Source organism: Triticum aestivum, chromosome 4D (assembly GCF_018294505.1).
Source record: "Triticum aestivum cultivar Chinese Spring chromosome 4D, IWGSC CS RefSeq v2.1, whole genome shotgun sequence".
In the NCBI taxonomy this organism is placed as follows: domain Eukaryota; kingdom Viridiplantae; phylum Streptophyta; class Magnoliopsida; order Poales; family Poaceae; genus Triticum; species Triticum aestivum.
The window spans coordinates 14,805,635-14,813,797 of record NC_057805.1 but is presented as its reverse complement, the minus strand read 5'-3'; the positions used below and the strand labels follow the sequence as shown (position 1 = coordinate 14,813,797).

The 8,163-nt window shown below is 51.0% G+C and overlaps 1 pseudogene; it reads left to right on the top strand.

The window, feature by feature from the left end:
- Positions 1-399: 399 nt before the first annotated feature.
- The window catches only part of LOC123096570 (uncharacterized), a 26,044-nt pseudogene continuing 18,280 nt past the window's right edge, over positions 400-8,163 (top strand).

Genomic DNA, 8,163 nt, shown 5'->3' with positions numbered 1-8,163 from the left:
TTATAGAGTAAATGCATCGTTTTCTATTTGCAGCATATGTTTTATGTTTCAGTGATCCGCGGTCCATTTTATATAGGACTCGTTTTATCTCAGGATCTTCTGGATAATTCGAGATTAAACTTCCTTTTTTCAGGAAAACAAAAAGGATGGAACTGAAATTTGATGCACCGCGGAAAAATGAGTTACTTGCCCTGAGCAAATATAATGTTAATGGTAAAGATAAACCAATTACAGTAAGAAATGATTATCCGAAGCCCCCTGTCCCTTGTTTTGAACTTACTGAGGATTTTGATTTGCAAAAGGTTGAGGAGGTATGATAACTAATCCATCTGTGTGATATTCCTCTCGCCTTATTTTTTCTTTTCCAGTGCTGACTCCTGACATTCTTTCTTTCAGTTAATGCTGGAAAGGGATATTAAGATCGCCAAGTCCATGGCAAACGACATAATCATCCCAGACCCGGCTCCCCAGGTTTGTGATACCTTCATTAATTCATTTACATAATTTGATTGATGACACGGCTACATTAGTTATTTTGTTTAACCCGGTAATATTATATAGGGTACTTAAGTCTACTAAAACAATATGTTTTTTTGATGTCATATATGAACCTTCGATAGGAACACGTGGATTCACATGCCTGAACAATGCTAGCTTTAGATCCCCTTACTTTCTCAGTTTCTCTTCCCTCCTTGTTGGTGCCTCATGTTTGGTTTTATCTTTAGCCTACACCAGCTTGCTTGGGTTACAAGGTTTTGTTGTTTTCATTGTTGTTGCCATACATGAACCTCCATAGACCACAAGACAGTTTATTTTGTTGTGCTTTTAGTTGGATAACCGATGCCTTTCACCTTTTTCAATTGTGACGGATTCATATACTAGTGGGTGCGTGATGCCTTCTTGGACATATATGCGAATTGGAGCCCATCCTTGTAAAGGATAGTGTCCGGTGCTTCCTCCGATTTTTCGAGAACTGTGAAGGCTGGGGCATGTCATCTTATCTTACCATCACCGCACAAACCTTAACCTTCATTGTCAGTTTCAATGCCCTGCGATGGGCAAAAGTCATATTGGAGAGCATGGCACCTGAGCTCTATGGGATGCACGCCAATCCCAACTGTATGAACAAATATGGATACTTTGCGCTCCATGAAGCTGCTGAAAGGTTCTCTGTCGACATGATCAAGCTGCTTTTACGCCATGGTGCATCACCAAATGTGTGCGCAGTTGGCAATGATGTCATTGAGAATCTACTCCCGCTCCATGTCGCAGTTGAGAATACTTGTCTGCATAAGTATCTAGAGGACAATCTGGAGTACAATCTTTCTCGCAGCCAGAATCATCTGGATTATATCTACAAGCTTATTCATCTGCTGTGTCTACCTGAAATGGTCTGTTTCGCCTCTCCGTCGACCCGCCCCTCGGCCTCCTCGTGCACCGCCCTTGGTGGGATGTCGACGGTGGTGACCACCCCGGTGGCCGCTCCCCCACTCCCGCCTCGGACTGCGGCCTACTCCAGGAGGGGCCGGTTGACCTCCTCGCGCCGCAGCGCTCAGATTGAGGCGGCCAGACCGGCGGGTAGCCCGGCTCTGCCTATCCCCGAGCAGGCTGCGCTCCGGGCCGCTGCCCGGAACCTCGAGCCAGGTACCCCGTCCATCCCGGCCACCTCTGCTACTTGCTCCTTTTCTGCTTTGGAGTCGGCTCCGCTTGGCCACCTCGCTAAGGTGGCAGCGGACTCGGCCATAGTATTCAGGGGGGAGGTTGCCCCCCCCGCTAGTTTAGATCGAGGCCATCCGTGCACGGGAAATCCTCGATGGTCGCGTTGCCGAGGCCCGTGCACGCCTCCCTCCCTCCTCAGGAGCTACTTCCGGGGCCGCCCCGAGCGCCCTTCCCCTCGCGGCGGCCGCCCCGGGTGAGATCCGGGGACGCACCCCTTCCCGTACCACAACCCTCCGCGCCCAGAGCGCCTCACGTGTCTTGGGGTCAAGCAGCCCCCCGATGGATGCGTGATGCGAGCCCTCTTTTGGAACATCCGCGGTTTCGGCCAAGATGGTCGATGCCGCCAACTCATAGAATACATGCGAACCGAGCGAATCGACATTGTGGCCATTCAAGAAATAATGCGCGCAGAATTCTCCCAGTCGGAACTTGAGCATCTGAGCTCCCACTTGTTCGCTTGGCACTGGCTCCCTTCTAGTGGGAGTGCGGGCCACTCGGGTGGCATCCTCCTAGGAGTGAAGGGTGCCACCTTTGAGGTAGGAAGCATGGATCGGGGCGAGTTCTTCGTTAGTATGGAGGTCTTCGAGCGGGCTCTAAACTTCAAATGGGAAATCATTGCGGTTTATGGCCCGGCCGATCACGGCCGTTCTGAGGCCTTCCTTGCTGAGCTCCGTAGGAAGGTAGCGTCTGCCCAGCTACCGGTGGTAGTGGGCGGCGATTTCAGCCTCATTCGGACGGAAGAAGACAAGAGCAACAATTTAGTGAACTTTCCTCGGATGCAAATGTTCAATGATTGCATTGCTGACATGGGGCTGCGTGAGCTCGATCGAGTCGGGGCCAGGTTCACTTGGACAAACCGCCAAGTTGATCCGACTCGCTCGGTCCTCGATCGGGTCTTCGCCTCCCCTGAGTGGGACATTCGTTGCCCCCTAGCTTCAGACCAGGCGATTACGCGGATTAGTTCAGACCACGTCCCCCTACTCCTCTCTTCGGAGAACGAGCGTCCACCCATGCCGCCCCGCTTCCGCTTCGAAACCTTCTGGTTGCGTCAGCCTGGATTTACTACCGCAGTGGTCGCCAGGTGGCGCGAGGCGCGTGATGCCCCCCACCGTGCCCTCTCAGCCGTTGATTCCTGGCATTTCTGCACCAAACGGTCACGGCAATTCATGAAAGGGTGGGGTGCAAACGTGGGCCGCGACATCCGTGAGCGGAAAAAAGCCCTCCTTGAGGGCATCCAGGCCCTCGATCTGCGGGCTGACGCCGCTGGCCTCTCGGCAGACGAATGGATGCTTAGGTACGACTTGGAAGACCTGCTCATGGTCATCGACACTGACGAGGAGGTATACTAGCGCTTGTGGGTTACGCAGAATTGAGTCCTCAAGGGGGACGCCAACACTGCCTACTTCCAAGCCATCGCTAACGGCAGCAGACGTCGTAACTCCATCCCCCTCCTATGGGACGGAGTGACCCTCCTGCAGCAGCCAGAGGACATCCGGGCCCATGTAGATGGCTTTTACAGAGACCTATTCTCTGCCTCCCCTCGGGGAGGTCTTGCCCTAGCACAAGACATTTGGCCTGCCCACTGTTGCGTCTCGCCTGCGAATAACGCGGCTCTCACGGCCCGTTCTCTGAGGCTGAAGTATGGGCGGCAATAAAGGGCATGAACCCATCCTCGGCTCCCGACCCGGATGGCCTCCCAGTGAAGTTCTTACAGACTTTCTGGGAGGTGATCAAACCTGAGGTGATGGCCCTGTTTGACGAGTTCTTTGTTGGGTCCATTGACCTCGCCCGGCTGAACTATGGGGTAATCACTCTCATCCCCAAAGTGGCTGGGGCCTCCGACATCCGTCAATTTCGACCGATTACGGTGATTAATGTCATCTTCCGCATCCTCGCGAAGGGGTACACCATTAGGACGGCCCCTATAGCCGACCGGATCACCCACCCTGATCAGTCGGCCTTCATCTAGGGCCGCTATATCCTTGATGGAGTCTTGGTGTTCCACGAAGCTCTCCATGAGGTGCACTCCAAACACCTTAAGGCAGTCTTCCTGAAACTGGATTTCCACAAGGCCTATGACACGGTCAGTTGGGCCTTCCTTCGGGAATGTCTGCTTCGTAAGGGCTTCGACGACCGGTGGGTGACCAAGGTGATGCAGATGGTTTCGTCGGGTCACACCGCGGTGAACAACAATGGGGAGATCGGCCCATTCTTCCCCACATTCTGTGGGGTATGTCAGGGCGATCCCTTCTCCCCGTTCCTGTTTAACATGGTTGTCAATGCTCTGGCGGCCATCTTGGATAAGGCCAAGGCGGCGGGTCACATTAAGGGGATAGTGCCGCATCTGGTTGGGGGGAACGGGATCTCCCTGCTCCAATATGCGGATGACACCACTATCATGGTGGAGGGGTCGGACAGGGATATTTCGAACCTCAAGTTCCTCCTTCTGTGCTTCCAGCAAATGTCCGGCCTTAGGATCAACTTCGACAAGAGTGAGGTGATGGTCTTGGGCTACACCCAAGACGAGCGCCAGAGCATAGCGGATCGGCTTAACCGCCAGCTCGGGTGCTTCCCCACGACATATCTGGGGATACCCATTAGCGACTCCAGGCTTACGGTTGTCAGGACCGGTTTTCCAATAAAACGTTTATTGAGAAACCGACCCTTTTATCAGACCAGTATAGAAGAATCCTTCTTACTGGTGGACAATTCCTTGATATAGAAATCCAGAAGTACTAAATATTATACAAGGTTGAGCTGAGGTTGCTCAACACTCTTACAAGCACGCCGATATAATATACATAAGGGCGGATATGACACAAGGAGTATGGTGGCATAACTACTGACTCGTAGTAATAGTGGTGGTGGATATGTCACAGTGAAGTGGGTGACATGACTCCTAAATCTTACAACTCATCGAGCGCCGGAGTGAGGCTCGATGACTTTTATTCTGGGTAGCGGAAGCGTATATAATACAAGTGACCAATTCCAGGATCGCACGGGACTGACTGGGACTCCTCTAGGCGTCGGACTCGCTATCGAACTCTTCATCCATAAGATCGCCTTCGTCAACATCTGGCCAAATCAACAAGCCAGGTGAGTACTTTGAAAGTACTCGCAAGACAGTTTGGACATAAGATATAACAAATGCAAACATGATGCACATGAGCAGATTAGTAATGCGCACTCAGATAATAAAATTAGTGCTGCATGATAAATGAAAAGGAAGTCAGGCGGTAGTCCTCCCGAAATCCCAATGAAATAACTGAAGACCGATCGGGTGTCTGAAGCGACACCTCGAAGGGTAGAAATAAATTAATAATGCCGCAGTCGGGCATCAGGGCGACACCACATAAAGGGCTTATATTGGAATACAAATGACAGTGCGTGCCACAGTCGGACGTCTGAGCGACATCACATAAAGGGCTTATTTCAAAAGTAAATAACGAGAGTGCCACAGTCGGACGTCTGAGCGACATCACATAAAGGGCTTATATCAAAGTGAATAACAAGAGTGCCACAGTCGGACGTCTGAGCGACATCACATAAAGGGCTTATATCAAAAGTAAACAACAAGAGTGCCACAGTCGGACGTCTGAGCGACATCACATAAAGGGCTTATATCGAAAGTAAATAACAAGAGTCCCACAGTCGGACGTCTGAGCGACATCACATAAAGGGCTTATATCAAAAGTAAATAACAAGAGTGCCACAGTCGGACGTCTGAGCGACATCACATAAAGGGCTTATATTTCATTATTCGAATTCAAGTAGCTCATGAATTTAAATCATCTCAAGGAAGTACACATGTACGTAATAATAAACTGGTTAGTCCATCCACAGGAATAACATTCAACCTGGTTTACCACTCGTTTTGTTCACCGGGGATTTTCACTGACACAGAGACTGACGCTGAGACGGACATTGAGACTGATACTGATATGTATGGGTTGACCAAGATCCTTGACCATGGACACGATTACTCGGAAGGTTTTGACTCTGCAGAGTTTGTACTTTTAACCACAGCCAACGGATTTCAGTAGTCACAAGGGACTAGTTCCGTTTACGGTATTTTAGGAGAAACACATCTAACCAGTACACACCCATTCCACATTCCACTGCCAGGAATCACCCTAGGCAACATTCAAGAAAAACCTTAAGGCGGGGAGGCTACAACCTCGCGTAGCATGGGATCAAATTTATATCGTGCGCTCTAAGGGGTGCCCCCCTCTCGGTCCCAACCGAAAACACCCATGCCCCCTGACCAGATGACTGGCTTTAATCCAGGGCCATGGAACCCTCATCCCGGCCCCTCTCTTTGGTGTGTACGAGGAAAGAGGTTTGCAGCTTACTAAACCGTATTCTTTGCAGAAAACATGTGGTAGCACAAAAGGGAATGGACGGTAACGTGGCTTGATCCACATTAACACGGGAGCTTAACGATTGACATAAGACTGGCTTGCCTCAACAATACCATCTTAACACCTTTCATGTCACCACATGATTGTGTTATCACCCATCAAAAGATCACATCAAGTTTCGAATCATACTGGTAGTTGCCTTGCATGCAATATAACACTCACTGATGCTCATATAAACATGCCATGCACTAACTATACAAGCAACATGCAAAACACTCATCATATCAAAGGTTCAAACATGCTTGCCTGGTTCGGAGTAGTCGGAGTCTAGCTCGGCGAAGTTCGCGGTTCCGTCACCTCCTCCGGTATCTACGGTATAAAGAAATCGCTTACTAACGTAAATACCGAGTGTGCATAAAAGTTGTTCCAAATATTTTTCAAATAAATATTATAAAAAACTAGACAGAAAAACAAAGATGACAGAAAAAGAATCAACTCAAAATCATCTTTTGTTTAAAAGTTATTAAGGTGTTAGTCCAGGGACTAATCTGTAATGAAACAGAAAGTGTCCAGGGGTTATTTTATAAAAACAGAAAACGTTTCGGTTAGAAATACGCCAACCCCAAAGGAACACGTATTTTGCCCGAAGGCGTTTTCAGAAAACGGTTCGAATAAGAAGGGGAGAGGCTGACGAGGGGGTCCCACCCGTCAGGTTTAAAACTTTGAAACCGAGCGCACCGGCGCCCGAGGGCCGCGGTGGTCGCCGGCGGCGATCCACGGCGAGGTAGGGGGAAAGGAGGGTACCTACGGACTCACCGAGCTCTCCCGCACATGTGGGTGGTGGAGTTGGTCGTCGGCGAGCACCACGTCGACGGCAGCCTCCACTCCGGCGGACAGTGGTTCGGGCGGTGATGGATCTTCGCCGAGGAGGGCTGCAGACGCCAAATTGAGGCTAGGGTCAGAAGAGTGGGAGCACTAGGAGGCTACTGGCAAGGTTTGGGAGGCGGGGGTGCCCTCACCGGAGAGAATCGTGCCGGAGCCCGAAGCGGATCGGGGCGGCCGGAGTCGGGGACGAAGGCCTCCTCGAGGTCCTCCTAGTGGCTGGGCGCGGCTCTGGTGAGGTGTAGGGGTGGTGCTGGGTCGAAGGCGAGCTCGGGGTCGCTATTTATAGCCGGCCCGAGGCGGTTGCCGAAAACGGGATAACTCCGGCGGGCGATTACGGCGAGGCAGTGGTCGGGCTGGAGGTTTAGGTGATTGGGCATCATCGTGATGGTCCACTGGTTCCGTTCAAGGGCTAAATTTGGTAAGACTTGGGTGATACTCCAAGCTCTCGACGGAACGGCCTCACGGGCACGTCGGCGGCAGAGAGCGTGCTCTGCGCCTCTCAGGCCACGGCGACTGTGCTGCAGCACGCACGGGGAAGAAGATGGCCACGTGTAGGCTTCTGGTGGTGTGGGCGGTGCTGGACGGTGCCGTCGCTCGCTGCGCCTCTCTGGCAGCCGCAGCAAGTGCTGCTGCCGCCGCTCACGGGGCGATGCACCTCCGCCAGCTCACCGCCGACGCCCGCAACCGTCCAGGCGACCGTGCGGCGCGGTGGATAAGAAGGGGGAACAGGGAGCAAGGCGCTACTATAGTTACTGGCGAGATCGACGTGAGGTTCTGAAGAAAACGACACTGACGACTGAAACTGATCACTGAAACTCTGAACTTGACAGTAACAGTGCACGCCAGCTGTTCGACGAAATGTTTTGGGCACGAGGAAAATTTTTCTGGAGCTGGGACTTGGTGAGGTGACCTCTTGATGCATCTAGAGGCTGCCTGATTTTTCTCAGATTTTTAGGAAAAGAAAACAAATGAATTTCACCAAAAATGTCAAATATGGTCCAAACTTGCAGCAAGCAAATTTTGAAAATTTTGAACTGTGGACCAGTGGATCTTCATGGATCTTGGTTGAGGGTTCTAAGGACTAGCCAGGGAAACTTGTTTGGAATCCAAACTCAAAGGAATACTAGTGGTTCCTTTGTAAATCTCTAAGGGCCAAAATAGAAGACAGAAAAGATTTTTGATTTAAAATAAATGGAAA